The 25,217-nt window shown below is 40.0% G+C and overlaps 1 long non-coding RNA gene across 1 annotated transcript; it reads left to right on the top strand.

Moving 5' to 3' along the window:
• The first annotated feature begins 1,010 nt into the window (after positions 1-1,010).
• LOC125908961 (uncharacterized) lies at positions 1,011-19,066 on the top strand. Its single transcript, XR_007453500.1, has 3 exons — positions 1,011-1,176; positions 12,449-12,599; positions 18,508-19,066. It is a non-coding gene; the product is annotated as an uncharacterized LOC125908961 (long non-coding RNA).
• The last annotated feature ends 6,151 nt before the right edge of the window (positions 19,067-25,217 follow it).

Genomic DNA, 25,217 nt, shown 5'->3' with positions numbered 1-25,217 from the left:
CACCCAGAGGCTCTGTATTTCAGGGTCTATTTTGACAGTAAATATCTGGAATTCGGTCCACTCTCTGAGCATATCTCTCTGCTTCTCTCCTGCTCTCCCAGTGTAACTAAGAATGTAAAACCCATCAGAAATGAGGTAACCACTTTGTCAACCAACGGCTATAAATACAAATAAAGCAAAACTTTAAGCAGCTAAAGTCTAAGTAAGTAAGAAAATATTCACTTCCACTCCAAGAAACCAAATCCACTGCATTGAGACAGTGAACAGGGGCCCCAAAATCAGTGCCTTTGGGGTGCTGAGCTGTTCCCCGCTCCACATGGACATCCAGCACCCATGTTGCTAGTAGTTTCACTGATTCCACAGAAGAGGACTTTTTGAGAGGGCTTATTTTCTCAGAGTTTAAACCCATACCACCATCCCACATTATGTGCACCCCCCAGCTGGATGTCCAAGTGGGATTGAAAATAGAAATGCCAAAATGTCCTCCTTCATCAACTTTCCCTGACTGTACATCACTGAATGGGTCATTTAATAGATTCTTACAAAATACCCTGCTCCAAGAAAACTACAACAATACCCAAAGGAGTAGAACAGCCTCTATCCTATCCATTGTCCCAATGGGGTGGGCTAACTCAGTCAAGATGCTAGAGGTCAGAGGTCACTTCCATGCTCCTCCTCAGATAAAGCCAAACTTAAACCACTGGCAAATTTCTAAATATTCTTTTGTCATGAATTTAGCAAAAAGCCACAGACTTACAAGAATTCAATTTACTTCTTCAAGTAGAAATAAACTTTAAGAGGCTTTATAATAGTCTTAAGTCATTTGTCTCCACTCTTTGGGGGGCCCGTATAAATGCCAAGCCCTGTGCTAAGTGTCCTATGGACATGATTACACATCAGTTAATCTTCACAGGAATACCAGAGGGTGAAATCATCAGTTCTGTCTTACAATGGCAACAGTGAATCTCACAATGAGCAAAGTTCCAAGTTCCAAGTTCCCGCAGCTAGCAAGAGGCAGTGTTGACACAAAAGTCTACATCTGCCTGACTCTAGAGCTAGTGCTCTAGAGATCTAGTGATCTCTCCACCTTCAACATAGTTCTAGAAAGATTATAAGATAGCTCTCAGTTCAATTTCTTCATCATTTCAATAAGGGCTGTGCAGTTCAAGAGGTCAGGTAGGTGACTGGTACGAGGTCATATCATAGGATTAATGTGTCACTGGGCCAATGAAACAAACAACTTGTTCCACTTGACTCTAGCGCTTGCCTACAGGAAGCAGTTAAGCTGAAGCATGAGTGGATGATGATATTTAGAGGTAGTCATGGTGACAAGGAAGGAGAACTCTATTGGTAGCAAAGCCACAGAGGTCCGTGAATGCCAGAGCTGAGCTGATGAATTAGGAGCTACAGAGCTTGGGTTAGAAGCCTGGAGGTGCCACTTTTGTGGTCGTGGGTTCTGGGCTTACTTGACTGCTCCAAATCTTGGTTTCCTCATCTGTAAAGTGGGTATAATAAGATGTAACTGATGGGAAAGTATGAAGAGTGAGGTGAAGCAAAAATTAAGGGAAATTAAATTAAATTAAAATCTACCACACTTCCTGAAACACGACATGAACCTGAATGGCATCACTGGCAGAACTAAGTGAGGAAGTGAAGGTTCATGTCTGCACATGTGTTTGCAGATGGTGAGCCCGCAGGCTGTCATTTGCCAGTCAGGAGAGGCCCCTGGAGAAAAACGAGTCCCTATTCCCCAGTACATGGAGAAACAGAATGACCAAATTATCTCTTGGAAGTGAAATAGTCTATAACTCAGGGGCGCCTGGGTGGCTCGATGGGTTAAGCATCCGACTTTTGGTTTTGGCTCAGGTCATGATCTCGGCAGTTCCTGAGTTCAAGCCCCGCATCCGCTCCACACTGGCAGTGCAGACCCTGCTTGGGATTCTCTCTATCTGCCCCTCCCCTGGCTCATGATCTGTCTCAAAACAAATAAAATTTTTAAAAAAATATTCTGTAACTCAGATGGCCTAGATATAGAAATTGCCACCTAGATTTTTTTATCTATATTGTTGTGTAATAAGTTACCACAAACTGAGCAGCTTCAAACAGCACTCATTATCTTACCATTTCCATGGGGCAGGAACCCACGGCTTAGCTAAATTCTCTGTTATGGTTTTACAAGACTGTCAGGTGTCAGCTAGGCATCAGCCAGGGCTGAGTCTCCATCTAAAGGCTCCACTGGGGAAGGGTCTGCTTCCCCTCTCAAACAGGCTGTTGGCAACATCATTTTGCTGAGGACCCTGGCATCTTGCTGTCCGTTGGCTAAAAGACCAGTCTCAGCTTCCTAGCGGCCACCCGCTGTTCCTTGCAAAGTGGGTTTCCCCAACGTGACTACTTTCTTCACCAACAGGGAGAGTTTCCACATGAATATGTAAATAAGATAGAGTCTGATAAAACACAACATAATCACAGGACAAACATGCTATATTTTTGTCGTATTCTATTAGTTAGAAGCAAGTCCCAACTCTTCCCCACACTCAAGGGGAGCGGAATACACAAAAGTATAAACACCAGGAGATGCGGATCACGGGGTGGAGGGTATCTTCAGTTCTACATACCACACAGAGCTTCTTGTAATCTTTAGCATTCAGATACCACGATCCTAATAATCTCCTCATCAGGACGTGACCCTCTCTCGTCTTCTCCTTTCCAGAGAATGGAACACTACCTTCTCAGAAACCGAGCATGCAGCCTCCTCCCCAGCTTGCCTTTACCGGGCACACACTCAAACACCCCCATTTCAAGGTCTAGAGTGCTCTTAAGTTGTCCATTCCTTTCGATCTCTGATGTTTCCACCCTAGTCCAAGCATATGGGGGTCTGGGACATCACTGAGAAATGTAATTTCTGGAGTTTCTAGAGTTATTAGCTCTTGGTTGAAATTTACAGTTTAATTTCTTGCATAATAAATGAAAATTGAGCTGCATGATCATTTTAGATATATTAGAAAATACAGTTAAGCATAAAGAAGTAGAAATCATGAAAATCACCCAAATATCTCTCCCTTAACTACTGCCATAACTCTAAAACAAATCTCTCCATAACCTCTCAAGCTACAACTAGAGTGATCTTCTCAAGAACACCTGGTTAGGGCACCCTCACATTGCCACCCCACACCCAGTCTTGCTCTTGGATAACAACCTAAATCTGAAACATGGTCCAGGAAGCTCTACCAAATCTGCCTGCCACCACCCCTCCACCCAGCCTTGTCTCACATCACCCTCTCTTGGTGATGTGGTCCATAAGGCCAATATTCCCTCTGCCAATCCTTGGAACATGTTCCCATCACTTGTCCTTTGTCCTTGCTAACGCCACAGCCTGAAATGCTCTGGGCCTTCCCTCCTCCTTCACATGTAGTTACTACCTCATCCTTTCAATCCTAGTTTAGTTTTCACCTCCTCAGGGAAGACTTCCTTGATGGCTAATCTAGGTCCATGTACTTTATGGGTGTGTTTATCCTTTCCCCCCATTTTCTCATTGCACAATTTGATTTTTAATTATTCACTCAGTGATGTGATTATTTTATTAATCTCTGTCTCCTCCCTGCAGTCTGCAAACTCCAGAAAACAAGAATCCTTCATTTTGCATTATTCTTCCCCCCACCATTTAATAGTATTTGAATACAGAGCACCATCAAATATTTGTTGAGCCTTTTCCAAAAATTGGGCTCTGCTTTAGGAGCTTCATATACACTATTCATTCATCCAGAGATATTTATTGAGCACCAACTATGTGCTGGGATAAACTGATAAACCAAAGATTTTTGCGTTCAAAAGGGTTGAGGTAGCATGACAAAAAAATAGCTAGTATACAATATTTTTGAGTAATACATTAAATTCGTATTCTAAAATGCGATAAATGCTAAGGGAAAAACAGAAAAAAGTAAAAACAGGGTAAAGAGATCAGAAGTGCTGGGATGGGTTAAGATTTAAGAGACTGTCTGGAGTAGGCCTCATGGAGGAGGCAATATCTGAGACGTGAAAAGAAAGGAAGTTGCCGTATAAATATCAGAAGGCAGCACGTGCAGACACCCTGAATGACAACAGGCTGATTTGTTCAAGAACAAGCAAGTTGGACAGGGCTGCTGGAGCCAAAGAGGGTGAGAGAGGAGAGTTGGAGCTGACGGGAGGAACAGGGACCATTCACACAGGGTCTGGAAAGCACTGTAAACGCTTCCACTTCCCTCCAAGCAAAGCATTCCCTACAGGATTTTGAGCAAATGATCTAACGTGTTTTAAGGTTTCTCTGGCTACTCTACTTTTTTAAATGAAAATGAAAAAGGACTCTAGGGAAGCAAGAGTAGAAACTGGAGACAGACCAGAATAGAAACCAGTAGAAAGCTACAAGGAGCTTGCTCTACAAGGAGCAAACCAAACGCAGAAACAAACAAAAAGGATTACATGCCATGGCCAGAGTGGGATTTATCCCAAGAATGCAGGATTGGTTTAACATCTGAAAGTCAACCAATGTAATAATCCACCATAGGAACAGAATAAAGGATAAAATCCACATTACTGTCTCAACAGACACGGAAAAAGCATTTGATAAAATCCATCACACTTTCATGATAAAAACATTCACCACATTAGGGATACGAGAGAACTTTCTCTACCTGATAAAGGGACCTACTTGAAACTCACAGCTAACATGATACACAGACAAAAAAAAAGAATGAATACTTTTCCCCTGTGATCAGAAACAAGATAACGATGCCCATCGTCACCCACCACCTCTGTCCAACACTGTACAGGAGGTCCTAGACGCAGCATTTAGGAATGAATGAATGAATGAATGAATGAATGGCATACAGACTAGAAAAGAGGAACTAAAACTATCTCCATTTACAGATGGCTCGATTTTGTATAGATAAAGTCTGAAAGAATCCACCAAAAGATTATCAGAGCAAGTTCTGCAATGTGACCACGAGAAAAGATCACTATACAAAAGTCAATTGTATTTTGTATAATACACTAACAATGAGTAGTTCAGAAATGAAAATTTTAAAAAAGCAACCTCACGTATCATGGCAGCCAAAAGAATAATACAATTCTCAGTAATAAAATTACAGAAGAGACCCAGGCTTTTACACTGAAAAAAAAAATAGAAAACATAGTTGAAAATAAAGTTCTTAAGATTTAAATAAATAGAAATTCTCTAAATTTCACCTGCCACCTAACTACTATTATGGACCTAAAACCAGTGCAAGCATGTACACTCCAGGCCTCCTCCTTCAGGGCACAGCCAGAGTGATCTCAAGAGGAACATGGATATGTTTTGAATTTAGAGCTAACAGGATTTCTTGACAGCTTCCTATGAGACGTAACAGTAGCTCAGTTATTTCTCACAACAATCCCCATTTTAAAGATGAAGGAACTAATCAACGTACATTAACCTGTCTGAAGTAGCATTAGAAGACAACATGGCTGGGATTTGGCCTTGAGTTGGTCTGACCCAACATCTGAGCACTTAATGCCCCTGGGCCCTTAACCCCAACACTGGGCCCATAGAGCTTTCAGAAAGAAGGAAGAAAATGGTCAGAAAGAAAGAAGGAAGTGGTCCTAAGAATTTGCCCCTAAAGCCTCTCTAGAGCTGGCTGGGGGATGTGGGGGTGTAACAGCAGAAACAGAAAGTGGTGGTGGTTGTGGGGGGGTGGGTAGGAATTAGCTAAATAACAGGCGGATAAAGCAAGAGGACTTTTACAAGGGATAGAACATGTTGCCTGCAGAGCACAGGCACCCAAAATGCCATCTGGTACAGTCCCGGCCTCCTGCCTGGCTTGAAAACGAGTAGCTGGATGGATAAAAGTACACACACACACACACACACACACACACACACACACACACGTGCACACGTGAGAAGCTGAGTTACCAAGGAAAATGGATGGAAAATGGATCTTGCTAATCAGCATTTTCTTTTTTTTTTTTAATGTTTATTTATTTTGAGAGAGAGAGAGAGAGAGAGCAGGGGAGGGGCAGAGAGAGAGGGAAAGAGAGAATCCCAAGCAGGCTCCATACTGTGAGTGTGGAGCCAGATGTGACACTCGAACCCAGAACCCATGAAATGTGAGGTCATGACCTGAGCCGAAGTCAGATGTTTAACTGACTGAGGTACCCCTGATCACCATTTTCAAGGGAGAGAGGAGAAAATAAAAATGGAAACCAAGATGGCTCTAGCATCATGAAAGAAAAGAAAAGAAAAACCCTGAACACATAGTGTAAAGGTTGAACTGATCCTGTGCCCAGCATGGAAACTGTCCCTCTTTCTCTGGAGGGTGGGGGTGGGGGAGAGGAAGAAAAAACAACCCCACCTCCCAGCTCTGTCCAGATGCTGCCAAAGACAGTTTGTGGGAGCCATCATTCATCATGGAAAATTTTTATAGGAGAAATTAAAACACAGACCTCAGACTGGTGTGGTTAGTAATACTCAGCAGGAAGTGTGATGGAGGGGTGACTACTGCCTGAGCCAGGGAACCAGGAGCTCAGCTCTGCAGCCAAGGCTGGGACAACCCCACCCCACCTGGTCTGTCAGAGGAGCAACTCCGCAAAGCAGAAATGGTTTGGAAGGACTTCTAAATTCAGGGGTAGGGGCAGCAGGATCAAGGATTTGGACACAAGCCTTTGAGACTCCCCAAGGCCAGGACTAGGAAGAGTAATGTCTGAGGGCGGGGGAGAAGAAGGGTGGGGATTCCAATAAACTCTCACATACAGGGCACTCTTTCTCTACAGAGGGGTGTAACTCTCAAGTTAGTACTTAAAGCAAATATTACCTTTGGGCTTTCTTAAATTATTCATAAAGTAAAATATACATGGATATGTGACTCTAAGCCTATTCTGTAATGTGTGTACATATATATAAATGTATAATGAGTACAGTATATAATCATACACATATATGCAAAATAAAATGTTACAGAATGTTTTGTTATATTGCTGTAGATCAGTTGCTATATCACACATTTAGTCATATTCCTGTGATTCAACCCATCTAGAAATATTTGGACGCAAAAAGGAAAGACCGGATCCCTATCTCATTGCATAGCACAGAGCAGGTACCCAATAGATATTTCCTGACCTCATGAATAAATAAAAACGTATCTGATTTTGGAGATCTGGTTTTGGATGGCTCAGTTGGTTAAGTGTCAGACTTCAGCTCAGGTCATGATCTCACAGAGAGAGCCTTTTCTCTCTGTCTCCCCCTACCCCACTTGCATTCTCTCTCTCTCAAAATAAACAAATAGGCTTAAAAAAATGTGTCTGATTTCTGATCCGGCTAAAGGCCAGAGCAAAGACAAGCCTGACCATTCTGGCCTGTTTGGTTGAGGGATAACAGAGGGACCCCCAAGCTTGGTGCCAAGACTTAGCACCCCCAGCACCAATACAACCAGCACTTTGAAAGGTGGTCATTCACAAAAAAGACAAATGTTGTATGATTCTTTCCACTTATATGAGCTAACTATTATGGGCAAATTCATAACCAGACTCAAGGCAATCTGGGGCCGGTGGGGAGGAGAATGAGAGCTATTCCGTAATGGTTACAGAGTTTTATTTGGGGTACCAAAAAGGTTTTAAAAATTGATAGTGGTAATGGTTGCACAACAACAGGAATATAATTAAGGCCACTCAATCATACACTGTAAAATGGTTAAAATGGTAAATTATTTGTGGTGTGCATTTTACTACAAAAAAAGTCATTGGATCTGATGAGTCCTCTCTTCAAAAAACCAACTTAGGTCTTTTAGGAAAGAAGGGGTAAGAGGGCAATGGCCTGCAAAGTGCTCCCTCTCTTTACAGGACATGGGAATAGCACCAGAAAAGTTCACCAGTCACTCAGCCAGTGGTTCTCCAGCTGGAGTGAGCATCAGAACCCTCTTGAAGGGCTTGTGAAAACAGGGTGGTGGGCCTGCCTCCAGAATTTCTGCCTTAGGAGGTCCCGGTTGGCAGCCTCAGAAATTGCACTTGTAACAATTTCTCAGGTGCCACTGATGCTGGTGGTCTCCAGATCACACTTTAAACCACAGACCCAAGTAGCGGGTGCTCAGTAGACTTGGTGGAGAGGAGTGCTCCTGGGACATGATTCTTTCCTGCAAAATTCTCAAGACCCTCAGTGATGTCTCCTAGTGGTGCCATGATTGCTGGACCTCAAGGCAAAGACTCCATAAACATCCCTCTCTCTGAACTAAAATTACAGACTATCACCTGAAAAGAGATCCATGAGTTTTCAGAGACTCTTTCCAAACTAGAGTCTGAGGTTCCAGACAACAGAAGCCATTATTCATTTTTGTCTGTCTCAAAGCCTTACCATGACTTGGCATTCATTTCTCAACTGACAGGATTAATGCCTGGGATTCCCAACATCCTTGGAGTATTGAATCTCTTCTAGAAATCAGAGGCTTCACTAAAATTCAGATGATAGGGGCAATCCCACTTCTTTAAATGTTTATTTATTTCTTTTGAGAGAGAAAGAGAGAGAAATAAAGAGAGAGAGAGAGGGAGAGGGGGAGAGTCGGTTAAAGGGGGAAAGAGAGAATCCCAAGCAGGCTTCGTGCTGTTAGCGCAAGCCCGATATGGGGCTTGATCCCACAAACCATGAGATCATGACCTGAGAGTCAGACATGTAACCAACTAAGCCACCTAGGTGCTCCAACTCCACTTCGTTAAAGGACTGGCTTTATTGTCAACAAATCCAACATTACTTATAATCTTCCAGAGAACTCAAGACACATAGTGCTACTTGAAATTCCCCTCCACACATCATGGTCTGGCATTTTGCCACAGGTTTAGACAAGCAATGGGAGGATTCTCATTCTCTAAAAAGCTTTCCCTCCCTTTGCCTTTTCCCATCTAGCAAACTCCTCCCTACCTCCCAACAATCCAGCTCAAGTTCCAGCCCCTGTTACCTCAGTTCCAACTTCTGGAAAGTTCTTCCTCTGAGTTTCCATCACAGTTTCTACTTTCTCTTACCACAGCATTTTTACAGTAACACAGACATGATCTACTTGTATATTTAACTCCATATTTGGCTAGAAGTTCTCTGAAGACAGAAACTGTATTATGATCTTTGAAGTCTGAGCACCTGCTCCATAGTAGTTTTTTAAATATGTTTTTTAATGTTTATTTATTTATTTTTGAGAGAGTAGGGGAGGAGGAGAGAGGGAGAGAATCCCAAGCAGGCTCCATGCTTTCAGTGCAGAGCCCAAAATAGGGTTTAAACTCACGAACTGTGAGATCATGACCTGAGCCAAAATCAAGAGTCAGACACTTAAGTAACTGAGACACCCAGGCGCCCCCATAGTAATTTTTAAATACAGGCTTGGTGTCTGAATAAATTAATAAGTGAATAGATGGCAAAAGTCTTCTGCTAAACTTAAATGTACCTTAATCTTAACCCTACATTACCTCTAGAAACCACATAAAATAAGGGTCACAAAGAAGAACTTTTTTTTTAAGACTATCAGGAGTGAGTTGGAATATGGGAGGAGGGCAAGGGGGCAAGGAAGGCACTGACTGGGTAAGGGGGAATGACAATGGGCAGGCTGCTCAGCTCTGCTGAGAAGGGGGTGTGGCATCATGATTCTTCAAGGTAAGTCAACAAGCTTGTAGTAAAGCCAGAGCTGGTAGCAGCCAGAGCTACTGGTGGAGTCCACCTGCTTTGTTTCAGACTCTCTCTAGAGAGCTTGGATATTTTCCCAGACCCCTCACCCACTGTAAGCCTCATCCTTCAATCTTCATCCAGAAGTACCATGAAGAATTTGATGGCTTTGCCTAGATTGCAAGGTGAAGGATTTTTTTCCTCTGTTTACAGTTCTGTTTCTATTTCACTTGGAATTCCTGAATTATTCATAACCACTGTACCGTAAACAAGTCTTTGCCTATGGGATGTATGGGTGGATGGACGGACAGATGGATGGATGGATGGAAAGGTGGCACAAGAGATACGAGCTTCTCGTTCAAAGTAAAACTCTTAATGAGTTCACTTCCCTTCCTCCCAAAACCCCATTAATTTCATTGTGGAAATGCAAAACAAATAATTTCATAACAGTGGAGGTAATGAGAGGGGGAAGTCATAAGCCAACCAAAGATTCTAACAAATTTTGGGAGACAAATAGAAAGTCTACTGACAAATGAAGCAAAGGGAAGGAAGCCACAGCCCAGAAATAGCTGTAATGGGACAGCAGATGGGGCTGAAGGGGTCTTTCAATGTAGGGGGCAATCTCTCAATCAGAAACCCAGAAAGGCTGTGGGTCAAAATTCTACCCAACCCCCCACTCTCATCTGAAACAACAGTTTCTTATTCTTGAGTAAAATACAAAAACCTCACAAAGGAAAACAATATTCAGATTGCTAGTTCTGGAATCAATATCTTAAGAAACTCTTCTGAAAATATTTTCAACCCTAAATTATCACTTAAAAGACAAGTTTTGTATATATCTCAGGTAAGATGGTACACTGTGACTTTCAAGTACAAGAAAAACATTTTTTTTTCATTGTGTGCAGCTCTCAGACTCTTGAGAATGTGTTGTGCCTAGATTGGCAAACACAGATCTACATCATGAAATATTTTGATTCTCATAGCCATGGATGAACTTCCCACTTTTTGTATTTCCCTCAGCCTCTCAGAGCCTTTTGAGGTGATTATTAAATAGTAATTTATGCCCTTGCCCTCAGACCCCTTATGTAATCTTTATCCTCTCCAGGGAAAAGATGAACCCTGGTAACTCTCACAACACCTAGCACCCAGGCTTTGCATGTGGTAGGTCTCCATGGATGCTATCCAAATGAAAGCTTCCCACAGCTTCCAGATGGTAGGGAATAAGGACATTGAACTTTTGCTATTTTAAGGATGATAAAATGTCACCCCCAACATAAAAGGTTCTTCTGAAAGTGGATTGTCAGTCACTGGAATCCACTGAGTGTTCACAATGTGGCAGGCTCCATGCCAAGTCCTTACTTACTTGTTTCAAATTTTTTACAACAGATCTGAGGTTGTCCCATCTTATTATGAAGAAACTACAATTGGGGAGATTAACAAAACCTTCTCAGAGCAGATATTTAAACCCAGGTCTTCTGATTCCAAGTATAGTGCTGGTTCTACAGCACAATGTCTTTCTTCTAAGAAACTGATTGAGAAAGAAAAGCAGAGAAAAGGAAGAGGTGAGGAAACAGGGCCACATGAAAGTGCCCCTACCCCCATGTCCAACACAGAGTTTAGTCTGTCGAACTTTTGTAATGGAGTTAAATTGATGGTCTCAAATTGGCCTTCTTTGTCTTCAGGCACCTCCCCCCTACATGTGTCCAGGACTATCTGTTCTTGCATTACAAATACCCTTAGACGAGAAGGAGCTTCCAACTCTCTTGGACCCATGCAACATACTAAAGTAGCTGATAAGACAGATTCAAAGTTCTAAAGCTCCACACAAATGCATTTCAGCAAAAAAAGGATGCCGCAAATTCCTAAGGTGGCCTGAGAGTTGGACACATTCCACATTTGCATATAAGAATTTTGATATTATCTAACAATCTGTAACACTGCTCCTCTCCATTGCTTTTCTACCCCTCCCTCCAGCCATGATGTTTCTTTGGTGGTACCTGATGTACATCATGGGTTTGGAGATGAAGACTAGCTGCCATCACCTGATCCCTGGACAAAGCTTTCCCAGTGAAGATGGACACAATACATTTTCTTCATACTGTGAAAAAAATGGGTTCTGCCAACCCACTGAGTCACAATGTTATGTGACAGCATCATCTTTGTGGACTGAAAGATTTCTAAAAGTCATTTTCTATTTAAGGCAGCTCCTACTCTGTGGTCAAGCAACTCAAATGTGGGCAGTAGGAAACTATGTGTGCTTGTTAGTTATATCCAGATTAGAAGACCAGAATGATGATAGGCACATGATGTCTTTAATCAACACCTTGCCCAAGATAGCCTTCCTGACTATGAGAGCACCCTCTACTTAAGGGTGACGTTTTGTGGTGACCCTTCTCTATGGAGAAGAGAGGAAAAGATTTGGAAAATATAATATCCTACACAGAATTCTCCATATCTTTGCTAGGTCTTGGTTGACCCATTGACAAATCTACAGTAGTTCTAGGACACCTGTAGACTGGACTATTCCTATGTATTATCAAAATTGTGTTAGCCAAGTAGAGTGTGATGTTAATAATAGATATGCATTTTACCACATATAAGTATTCACACAGGCTAAATAATGCAAAACATACCTAATATGCTTTTGATTATCAGTATATTAGCAGCTATGTAATTATATTTTTTACACCATTGTTATATGCCGTGCACTTAAAATACATGAAAGAGCATTATAAGTGGATGGGAGTTTGAATAAGAAGGCTACACTTTTTTCCAATGTAATGAATTCCTGATTCTTTGCAGCAAAACCATGATGAAAATTAATGAAAATCCCAGTGGCTATTACTCTAGCAGAAGAATATGATGGAAGTAAGAAATGCTATAAAATTACCACCTTTAAACAATGAACCATAGGGGGTATCTCCCCCTCCAGGGTCTGCAGTTTGAGTAATTGGTAAGTCACCCTTGTCTAGAAAGACACCATAGATGACTTATATGAGGCACAAAGGATTGAGTGGACTTGGTAAAGATATTTTTTCTTATGATTTTTTGAAATTCAGAGAGAAGTTTCATTTTTTTTTAAATTTTTTTTAACGTTTTTATTTATTTTTGAGACAGAGAGAGACAGAGCATGAACGGGGGAGGATCAGAGAGAGAGGGAGACACAGAATCGGAAACAGGCTCCAGGCTCCGAGCGGTCAGCACAGAGCCCGACGCGGGGCTCGAGCTCACGGACCGCGAGATCATGACCTGAGCCGAAGTCGGCCGCTTAACCGACTGAGCCACCTAGGTGCCCCGAGAGGTTTCATTTAAAAAAAATTTAAGTCTCTGATCCATCAAGTTAAGAACTCCAGCTCTTTTGCTTTTCCTCTACTTCTCTGTGCTGTGACCTAAAATAAATCCAAGCCAAATGAGGCCTTAAAAATGAAGAAATGAAAAATTAAATTGTGAGACAGACCTTCCAAAGTACTGCATCTGTCCTTCAAACAACTGGGTCAACAAATGGAAACAGTGTAAAACAATGAACAGCATTCATCTGGGACCTAGATTTACAGAATAATCTAATCTTTCCGTTGGAAATCAATCCAAGCCCCAAGGGAAGGTCATCCTTGTCTACGATAAACACAACAATTATCTTGGCTCTTGCAAACCAGGCAGTTGTGTCAACCCCCAGGCATATGAGAATCACCCATGTTTATTTTAACAACCCCAACTGATAGGACTAAATGGGTTTAAAGATTAAATGCCTATCTAGGGTGGGTTTCCTACATTTGCAGAGAGTTTTTTGCTAAATAAAATTAGGTTCAAAAAAACATAAATCATGAGAACTAATTTTCCTCGTAAACAACAGGAAAATGTTTAAGCCTTTTCTAGGGAGGCCAGAATCTTTTATGTTGCCAGAAGCCTGCCTATAAATTCATTAGTCAGATTTACTCTATTGGAGCCATGTAGCTTAGAGAAAAGTTCATCTAAGATGGAATAAGTCAGCTGCTGAGGAATGTCACAATTTCCATAACAGTACAATGTCATGCATGAAAGAACAAAGTGCTTGGGTCCCTAAAGAATGGGAAGTTAGCACTTTTGATAAAGCAGAAATCAGATGATGACCGTCCAGCACATGATCATTCATTAGTGCCCTCTGCCATCATGTCCTTTGGGTACCATCAGCCAACTACATTCTGCTGTGGTCAAATGTCATGAGAGTCTCAAGAAGTGCAATCTTCTTTTAGGACAACAGACAGAACGAGAGGGAACCTATAATGTTACAATCAGCAGGTCCAAAAGGCTATTGTGCTGAATACAAATCCCAGCAAATATCCTGTGTTCAAATAAGTGTGCAAGCCACTTCGCACAACATCCTTCCATACTGAGATAGTTGAACAAATTATGATACATCTGCATGATATACCTATGCAACTCTTACAAGGAATGGATAGGCCTATGTATTTTTGCTGAGTGATAATAACCTGAATAACAGTAAGTAACATGTCAATGTTAAAAAGTAAAAAGTGCGGGTGTCTGTGTGGCTCAGTCGGTCAAGCATCTGACTTCGGCTCAGGTCATGATTTCACGGTTCATGGGCTTGAGCCCCGCATCAGGCTCTGTGCTGACAGCTTGGAGCCTGGAGGCTGCTTCAGATTCTGTGTCTCCCTTTCTCTCTGTCCCTCTCCCATTCACACTCTGCCTCTCTCTCTCTCTCTCTCTCTCTCTCTCAAAAATAAACATTTTTTTAAATTTAAATAAAAAGGGGGCGCCTGGGTGGCTTGGTCGGTTAAGCGCCCGACTTCGGCTCAGGTCATGATCTCACAGTCCGTGAGTTCGAGCCCCGCGTCGGGCTCTGTGCTGACAGCTCAGAGCCTGGAGCCTGTTTCAGATTCTGTGTCTCCCTCTCTCTCTGCCCCTCCCCTGTTCATGCTCTGTCTCTCTCTGTCTCAAAAATAAATAAATGTTAAAAAAAAAAATTTTTTTTTAAATAAAAAAATTTAAATAAAAAGTAAACAAGAAAGCACGCATGTGCAATGAATGATATATGCACATATGTACATATGAACATATAGGGACATTTGGCAAGCATTAAAAAGAATAGGAACTTATGCCACAAATTGTATTTAGCAGCAATCTCCAGGGAATGGAATTGGTATAGAAAAAGGAGCATTTGTAATTTTTCTAAAAACTGCATTATAGGGGCGCCTGGGTGGCTCAGTCAGTTGAGTGTCCAACTTAGGCTCAGATCATGATTTCACAGTTCTTGAGTTCGAGCCCCACATCAGGCTCTGTGCTGACAGCTCAGAGCCTGGAGCCTGCTTCAGATTCTGTGTCTCCCTCTCTGTCTGCCCCTTCCTCGCTCATGCTCTGTCTCTCTCTGTCTCTCAAAAATGAATAAACATTTTAAAAAATTATTAAAAAAAACTGCATTATATTAATTTCCTATTAATTTCAGCTTGAGCTGCCATGACAAAATACTACAGACTGGATCGGTTAAACAGCATAAATTAATTTTCTAACAGGTCAGGAGACTAGATGTCTGAGATCAAGGTCCAGCAGGGTTGGTTTCTGGTGAGATCTCTCTTCCTGGCTTGCAGATGGCTGCCTTTGCACACTGCCTTCATCTGGCTTTTCTTGGGTGTACACTCTCTCTCTTTCTCTCATTCTTCTTATACGGCTACCAGTCTTATCAGATTGGAGCCCTATCCTTATGACCTCACTTAACCTTAATTACTTCCTGAAGACTCTATCCCCAAAAACAGTCAGTTGCATTAGAGTTAGGGCTTCAACATACCAATTTTGGGAGGGAAACAATTCTGTAAATGTTTCTTTAATGGACATTATTAGCGGCCTGCCCAGCATTTATCTCCTTCCAAATGGAAACTCTATTTTGTGCAGGTATCTACTTATCCCATGTGTAGCCAGGTGCTTAAGGAAGGGCTCATCCATCCTTGCTATGGATTAGTTTAGCAATAAGGCTAAGACCCAATTCTAGCCAAAGACATGTGAGAAATAGTCTACTGAGGGATTCTAGAACAAGTCTCTTATCTCCTAAGAAAAAGCCCTGGGAAGCAATGGTCACTCCTCTTCTTAAGGATATAGCCATTCTCAATTTGAGGCCTGTACCTGCTTCAGCCATTCTGTTACCAATCTGAGTATAAAGTCAATACTGAATATGGCAGAGGCAAAGAAGGGAAAACCTAACCTCTTAATGCTGTCACTGACTCACAGGATCAACTATCCCACAGCTGACCTTCCCAGTCACACGAAACAATAAAATTTCTCATTGCTCAGATCATTATAAGTCAGGGTTTGTTCTGTGGCCTGGTCAAAATCATCATAAATGATACAATTTGTAAGAAATGCTTAAAATGAATCTTCTTAAAGATTTTTTTAAAAATCACTTTCCTAGAAATTTACAACATATATTAGCATACTAAAGACTGACAAATCTGTTTTAAAAATCCTATTGTGGCTGAACCAGAGCTCCCCAAATTTATTTGATAATGGGATCCTTTTATGTTCCCTTCAGCAAGTCCTAATATCATCAACAAAAGGAAATAGTTGTTGAAAGACACCCCCAGGGCACAGCTGGGATAGACTGGGCAACATGGGGAAATGAAGGAGCCTGAACTGAAGGAACTAGCAGCAAAGGTTCCCTAAGGAAGGAAACTCTTGAGGGACTTTTAAAATCTGGGATGTCCAATATCTTTTTTTTTTTTTTTTTTTACTATGCTGCCCTTTGGTTTCAATACCATCACAAACATCTTTGGTCCCAAGTCTTCTTTAAGTCTGCCATGCAGACATTTACTGGTGAATACTGAGAGCAAAAAGATACTCCATTTCCCATATTTCACTTTAATCCCAAGGACATGGAATCCCAGCAAGCCAGATGATTTTCAGACTTCCAACAATCTGTCTATGTAATGCTACACACACACACACACACACACACACACACACACACGTATATATGTTTCCTAGGTATCATTTGGGTGGGGGCATTACATTTGGGACTCATTATCCCACGAATCTGATGAACTAAACAATTAAATATGTAGTAAATACAAATAAAAACTAGGTAAACCGTATGGAAAATAGGCAATGCAACATAACCTCACCTTCGGAGCTGTCACAGAGAAGGGCATATTTGTACACAGGTGTCTCGTTTGGTCCAGGATGACCACAGGCAAATTCAACCAATCAGAAATCTGAAATATCCCAGCCAAAAGCCCTTCACCAAGGTGCCTTCGAACTACCAGTTATGATTATGAGGATTTTATAAATATTTGTGGGATGTTATGATTAACATGTCTTTCCCTCTTAATTTATAAAACCTATGAGGACAGGGACCATATCTATTTTACTTACCATCCCATCCCCAGTGCCTACACAGTACCCCACCTATAGTAAACTCTTAATAAATATGTGATAAAAGAATGAATCCATCAGTGAATAAGGCATTTAATAACACTCACAGATCAACTGAAGAAGTGAATCACTCATGCTTAGTGACTGTAATAAAGAATAAATATATGCCCATCATAAAATAATGTCTACAAGTAGAAGAGAACATGTCAAAGATTATATTTGTATCAGGTTCTCCAGAAAGACTTATTTGACAAATTATGGAAATGTGTATCTTTCCTTATATATGTCTGTTGCCTAAAACTTGGTAACTTAATCCTTTTGTGCATATTTTGATGGGGTTGGGAGCATGATTAAATCATATAGCAGAACTGGGGGGGGGGTGGCTCTGGCACTCCCTTTGGAATGAAGGGCTGCCTGTTCTGTGCCCAAGTAATGGCACATCCTCCCCTCTTACTAACTATCCAACATGGGATCAGAAATTTGTTCCATAATTCATCGTGTCTCTTGAGTTATCACAAAGGTTATCATAGGTTAATTAGTTGTAAAACTGGTTAATGTTTCAGGAGGTTGGATCTTCCAGTATACAGGGACATAGACACGGAGAGCTTTGTTTTCCAGAATGCTTTACTTCTAAAACCACTATCGCAGAAATCCACCAATACATTACATTGAACAATATTTTTTTTCAGACACTGAAAGCAATGCTATAATCTGGCAGGGGCACGTGGGGAGCAGAAGGAGGATGTAGGAGAAATGTAGGAGAAAGACCCCAAGACTATGGCCAAGTAGACATTGCACGCCATTAGTATGTATCACTCTTTTTTTGAAAATGCCGCAGCGCAGACCCAGTTTGACAAATGAGTAGGATCATGGAGAACACTGAGGAAGATGATTAAGGGAGTGGAATAATTGATATATGAGGAGAGAGGCTTTTGAAAAATCTAATTATGAAGAGACCCAAATGATGAGTTTGCTGAGAAAGTGCAGATGTACTTCTGCTTTGCACTTGGAAGTAAACCCCAGAGCAGGTTAGGAACCAAAGGACTTGTTCCAACAGGATGTGGGTAGGAGTGAAAGGAAGAAATAAAAAATGGGAAAGTCAAGACCCAGTGTCAGGACAAAAGTCTTCACAGGAGAATGTGTTACTCTGTACAGATCTTCCCCCATGGCTGTCTATTCTCCAGATAGAGGATTACTGCAGACCCCAGTTTCTGTCTGTAATGCCCCTCACTTGGCCTGACTGGGCAGCCAGAAGGGTCCTGTCATTTCCAATTAGGATGATTGTTTAATGTGAACAGCTTTGTGTTTAGAAGGGGGGATGTTTAGAAAATGTAGAAAATATTCCTAAATGAATAGGTCTTGAACAACCTTCAGAACCTGGCTAAAAGGGTGACTTAACTGAGAGGGGTACTCCCAGCCCCATTCTTTACAGTCTGGACTTTACCACTGTCTGAAACAGCCCAGACCCTGATTCTGATGTCCAACTATGTCTCTGTGTTGTCAAGGTTTTCCAGCACCTCGAATGAGACTTGTGGAGCCAGCCACCTGCTCTGTGCCTACATGCAAGTCTTGAGCACCTCATGTGTACCATTAAGCAAAACCTACTCAGAATGAAGAAAAGTGGCTCCATCTCAAGTGAACTATGGAGTCAAGATCAGAAAGAGCCAAGAGGGGCCAGAGTGACACTTTCCATTTGCCACCTTCTAATTTGGAAAAAATGGCTACATGGCTCTGTCACAGCATTCTGAACTCCAGTGGAATGAAGCAATTTTCACCTCATAGATCCTCTCCCATTCCTATGATGGTATTCCTTGGCCCCGTTTCTGTGCTTACACTCTGCCAAATCCATGAGTCCTTCCTCTGGTCACCTCCTCTGTTGGAAAAGGAATGATTTGGGGAAGTTGGACAATAATAACGGACCAATTCACCTGCCTCTCAGTGACATTTCTAAATAGAGTCAGGGAAAGTATTCCTATCTAGGATGAAAGGGTTCCCAAAGGTTGCTTAATCAACCATCACAGTAGCTGGTATAATCACATTTACAAATAAATCAAGGTGATATTATTTCTGTCTTCATAATTATTTATCTTTCCAAAAAAATGAATTAGGTTTTTTACAAGAATTTTTAAAGTATTTTTTAGCAATGAAAATGTGAAAAAAAATTAAGCATAAAATAAATCTATTTATGGTATTTATCATGCCTGTTCTCAATTAGACAGGTAGGCTTTTTACAAAGATGGTACTAAAAACAAAGAAGGAAGCCCCTTCACTTCCAAAAGCCAAGGCCAAAGAAAAGGCGTTGAAAGCCAAGAAAGTGAAGCTGAAAGGCCTCAGCCAGAGAAAAAAGATCAGCAGGTCACCTGCCTTCCAATAGCCTAAGACACTACAGCTCTGATGGCAGCCCAAATATCCTTAGAAAAGCACATTAGAGGAAACAAGTCTGACCACTATGCCGTCATCAAACCCCCCAACCACCAAGTCAGCAGTGAAGAAGATAGAAGTCAACAGCACACATGTGTCCATTGTGGATATCAAGGCCAACAAGATCAAATAGGCTGTGAAAAAGCTGTATGACACTGACGTGGCCAAGGTCAACACCCTGATAAGACTCCTAATGATGATGCTTTAGATGTTGCCAACAAAACTGAGATCAACTAAACTGAGTGCAGCTAATTCTAAAGATAAATTTTTCAACATAAAAAAAAAAAAGACATAGGATGGAATGGATGGGTGAACGAACAGATTGCTAAACAAGATGATGTATGTGTTCTATTGATCATACTATACGCACTATTTTATAACTCGCATCTGCATTTTCACCTAATATTATACTTTCAAACATTTTCCTAAAATACGTTTTAATGGCCACATAATATTTGGTGTTATGCATATACTGTTACCCGCTCATCAATACTTTACAGTTCAGTTTGTAAGTTATTTCTAATCTTTTACTATAAGAAACAATGCTGTCTCGGTATCAATGGATGTGAATCTATGATCATTCTTTTAAGAATTCTGGAAGTGGAATACCCAGGTAAGAGGAATTAAGCTCTTTTATGGCTTTTCATTTACACAGACAGTTGCTGTATATGAAGACACCTGTTTGACCCTGCCCTCACCAGAACTCATGCTATCACATTTTATACTGGTCCATATGGTAGACAAAAGATATATGTGTATACACACAGGAGTAAGTGCACATACCATTGTTCCTCCAATTTTTAAATTCATACAATTTATTATATATTTATATGATTTATTTAGAATACATTAATGTATGCAATGTATTTTATAAGTATATAATAAAGTTATATATTTATAAATTATATAGTAAAATATTCTATTGTATATTTAAAAATTATAAACTTACAATATTTATATTCTATTATAAATTTAATATATTACCTCCCAATACTAGGTACAGGGAAGATTTCCCAACATATGTAAACTTTAAAAGTAACACAGAAAAGTTCAGAGCAGAGACAAGCCAAGTGATTTTTATTATTTTTAATTTGATTTATCTATTTTTAGAGAGCAAGTGAGCATGAGATAGAGAGGGGCAGAGAGAGAGGGAGAGAGAGAGAGAATCCCAAGCAGGCTCTGTGCTGTCAGCATGGAGCCTGATGTGGGGCTTGAACTCAGAAACACAAGATCATGACCTGACCTGAAACAAAGAGTCAGATGCATAACCGACTGAGCCACCAGGGCACCCCATGCCAAGTGATCTGTAAAAGACAGAATGGTTTCTAGCCCAACAAGATTTGAGTGTGAATGGATTAAATGTATTAACAAATTTAGAGGGAAAAAAAAAAAAGCCTGGGCCATTGTAATCAAAGAAAAAGAAGCATTGCAGGCACAAATGTTGAGAAAAACCCCAAGAAACGCTTTACAACACAATCCCAAACCCAGGATAAGGCTCATTCAGTCCCACAATAGATACATCTCCATTGCAAGGATGCCTGCAGCAGATCTAAGTTTTTACTATTTTATTACACTTAAATCTCTTTCTCCAATATTATCTTCTGACTGGTTATTTTTGGTAAATGGGAAAACAATATTCATGTGTTCACCTTATGGCTAAAAACGTCACCAAACTTCTTATTGATCTTCCTAGCTTATCCAGTAAACATGGATACTCTGGATTTTCCAAGTAGATAATAGTGTCATCAGCAAATGATTATTTGTCTCCTCATATTCAATACTTTTAACTGTCTCACTAATGGTAGCATGTGGGCTAGAATTTCATACACAGTGTTCAATACCAGTGGTAAGAGTAGGAGCTTGCATACAGGTTAAGTTTCTATGAGTGATCTAAGTACATTTGAAAAAATGCAGGGACACCTGGGTGGCTTAGTCAGTTAGGCATCCAACTTCAGCTCAGGTCATGATCTCACAACTTTTGAGTTCAAGCCCTGCATCAGAGTCTGTGCTGACAGCTCGGAGCCTGGAGCCTGCTTCAGACTGTGTGTCTCCCTCTCTCTCTGCCCCACCCCTGCTTGTGCTCTGTCTCTGTCTCTCAAAAATGAATAAATGTTAAAAAAATTTGTTTAAGAAAAAATGCATAACTTCTGCTCTGTCAGCAGAATATATATATATATATATATATATATATATATACACACACATATATATATATACATATATATATATATATACACACACACACATACACACACACACACATATATATATATTTATGTGACCCTTGTTAATTGTATTCTTTAAGTACTCTTATATTCTCTTATCGTGTGTCTATTTCATTACTGCATTTAAGAGATATCTGTTGGAGTCACCATATTCTTCTGGTAGGTATATTAGTTTTAGCCTTACATATTTTTTAGCTATGTTGCAGGGTGCAGAAAAAGCAATAACTATTATATTACTCTTATTTTTAGTATGTATTATTCCTATGTCCTGCTTAATGCTTTTTGCCTTGATTTCTGCTTTCTTTGATATTATAACCACATTATCTATTTTTGTTTTTAACAACTTTATGGAAATATCTTTGACGCACGAGAATTGTATATATTTAAGGTATACAAGTTGATGTTTGGATAAATGAATATACTATGAAAAGATCACCACAATGAAGCTAAATCACCCCATGCAGTTATTAGTGTGCATGTGTATGTGTGTGTATGTGTATGTGTAGAAGATTTAAGATCTATCCTCTTAGCAGATTTCAAGTGCACAATACAGTATCACTGTGCTGGACATTAGGCTTCCCAATCTCATTCATCTTGCATAACTGAAATTTTGTACCCCTTGACCAACATCTACTCATTTCCCCTCCTCTTGTTCCTGGCAACCACCATTCTACCCTCTGCTTCTTTGAGTTGTACTTTTTATAGATTCCACATATAAGTAAGATCATGCAGTATTTGTCTGTATGTCTGGTTTATTTCACTTAGCATAATATCCTCTTATTTTCATCTATGTTGTTGTAAATGACAGGATTTCCTTATTTTTAAGACTGAATAATGTTCCATTGTGTATTCCACATTTTCTTTATCCATTTGTCCATCAATGGATGGACCATATCTTGACTATTATAAGTAATGCATCAATGAATATGGGAGTGCATATATCTCTTTTGAATATTGATTTTGTTTCCTTCGGATATATACCCAAAAGTTTGATTGTTAGGACATATGGTAGTTCTAGATTTTCATTTTTTTAGTAACTTCTATAACTGTTTTCTATAACAGTTATACAAGTTTACATTTCCACCAACAATGTACAAGGGCTCCCTTTTTTCCATATCCTCACCAACCACTGCTTATCTTCCATCTTTTTGGTAATATCCATTCTAAAAGATGTGAGGGGATATTTCATTGTGGTTTTCCTTTGCATTTCCCTGATGATGAGTGATGCTGAGTACCTTTTTACAAACCTGTTGGCCACTTATGGTCAACCAATCTTCTACCGGGGTGTGAAGAACATATAATAGGGAGAGGGAAGTCTCTTCAGTAAGCGGTGTTGGAAAAACCAATATCCATATGCAGAAGAATGAAATTAGACCCTTAACTCACACTATATACAAAGTCAACTCACAGTGGATTAAAGACTTAAAGGTAAGACCTAAACACATGAAACTACTAGAAGAAAGCCTAGAGAAAAGCTTCTTGCCATTGGTCTTGGCAATGAGTTTTTGGTCATGACACCAAAAGCACAGATGGCAAAAGCAAAAATAGACAAATAAACTACATCAAACTAAAAAGCTTCCTGTACAGCAAAGGGAACCATGAACAGAGTGAAAAGGCAACCTATAGGATGGGAGAAAATATTTGCAAACCTTGTGTCTGATAAGGGGCTAATAACAATAATATATAAAGAACTCCTACAACTCAATAGCAAAAACAAAAGAATAACAAATATCTGATTAAAAAGTGGTTGAAGGACCTGAAGAGGCAATTCTCAAAGAAGACAGACAAACGGCCAACAAATCCTTCATCTGTTTTTCTTTTTCATTTTTTATTTGTTAGCTGTAGTGGCTGTTGCCACTGTTGCTGTACTCATCAGCAGAATTTTCTTGATCTACTTGCTTTCATGTCTTTATTTTCAGGTTTCTGGTGTCATTTTGCTTTCAGAATGTATCCTGTCAATATGAAACAGCAACATTTTAATCTCTGTTGCAATTGTTGAGTTTATTCACATTTGTTGGGACAGGTTTGGACTTCTGCCATCTTATGTTGTGTTTTTCACTTGCAGTGCATTCTTTATTCTTTTTACTTTCCTTTCCTTTTATTTGATCAGCTAAACTTTCTTTGCTTCATTTTTTTCCTCTACTGTTTTAAAAGTTAATCTTTTTTTATGTTTTTTCTAGAAGTTATCCTGTCCTTTATGTATAATTAAATCTTAACAATGTGTTCAGTTTGAATTTTACTGATGGAAAGTTTTTTTTATAATTTTTGTTTGTATGTGTACTTCTAATTTTGTTGGGGAGAGGGACAGGGAATTAAACAGAGAAATCACCTAATGATTTTTTTCTATTTCCCTTTTTCCTATACTCTTCCCAAAGATATTTGCCTTTATAAGTGCATGGTTATAAACTCAGATAAAATTAAAAGACTCATGTGGAAAACAGCAATACAGTGCCACACTTCTCCTTATATTTAAGTCTTGCTCCACAGTAGCAAACTCTTCAAATATTTCTGCTGTGTATTCTAGTATTTACCACCAACCTTGTAAATATGCTGATAATGCTACTTATTGACCTTGTATTTAGACAATGCCTACAGACAGCTGTTTCGGTAGATGGCTCTGATTGGCCTCCCGAAAGCCATAGATACCCTCTTTGTCTTGCCTTCCTCAACTATGGAGGATGAAAAACTAGAATACCTTTCTAGACTCCCTTGAAAATAGATGTGGTTTTTTGATACATTTTTGGCCAATGAGGTATAGGCAAATAGCCCTGGAGAGCTTATTTCTTCTTAAGTAAAAAGACAAATTCTCACTAGTGGAAGGAAATGTGTCCCATGTCCTCATCCATCTTCCTTGCTGAAACATGAAGGCTCAGTAATCACATATTAAAGATGGTGGAGCAAAAAAAGCTGAAAAGAGCCTGATTCATGATGACATGTGCTTGTCATTCTACCAGTCCCAGGATGCCTGACCCAGGATTTCTGAGGCTACCATGGTAGGGTTTTCTGTCATTCACAACTGTTGCGTTCTTTTCACCCTACACTTTAGGAACACCGATTATTCTTAAAGACATCACCTCTTAAGTTTTTATCTATTACTGTTGTTCTAATTGCATTAATCTCTTTAATCTTTTTTCTGCATTCAGGGTTATCATTTCAAGCCTTTGCTCTAAGTCATGAATACACTTTTCTGCTCTTTCTTTTCTATTCCTATTCTGCTTATTTCATTAAAAAAAGAATTTGTACTCATTGTTTTCTTCCTCAGCAATTTTCTTTTCAGCTCATTCTGTTGTTCCAGCAACTTATCTTTGAGTTCTTGAGTCACTGAATTCATGTTCTCTTTAAATTGTTCTACACTGCAAAGCAGCTGTTAGAAATTTTCATTTGCTTCATAGGTTAGATTCTTCAGGTTAGATTCTTTGCTTCAGGTTATATTCTTCTGGATTTTTTTATACCTGACTTCTGGCCTCTTTTAGACATTTTTTCCTCCATGCTGTTACTTTCCATATTGACAAGAACATTCCTTTTTGCATATTTTATTTTCTCTATATAGATGTGGTTGAATTATCCAT

This window comes from Panthera uncia (genome assembly GCF_023721935.1).
Source record: "Panthera uncia isolate 11264 chromosome B3 unlocalized genomic scaffold, Puncia_PCG_1.0 HiC_scaffold_1, whole genome shotgun sequence".
NCBI classification, from domain to species: Eukaryota; Metazoa; Chordata; class Mammalia; order Carnivora; family Felidae; genus Panthera; species Panthera uncia.
The sequence above is the reverse complement of the archived record's forward strand: the minus strand, read 5'-3'. Positions and strand labels throughout refer to the sequence as shown.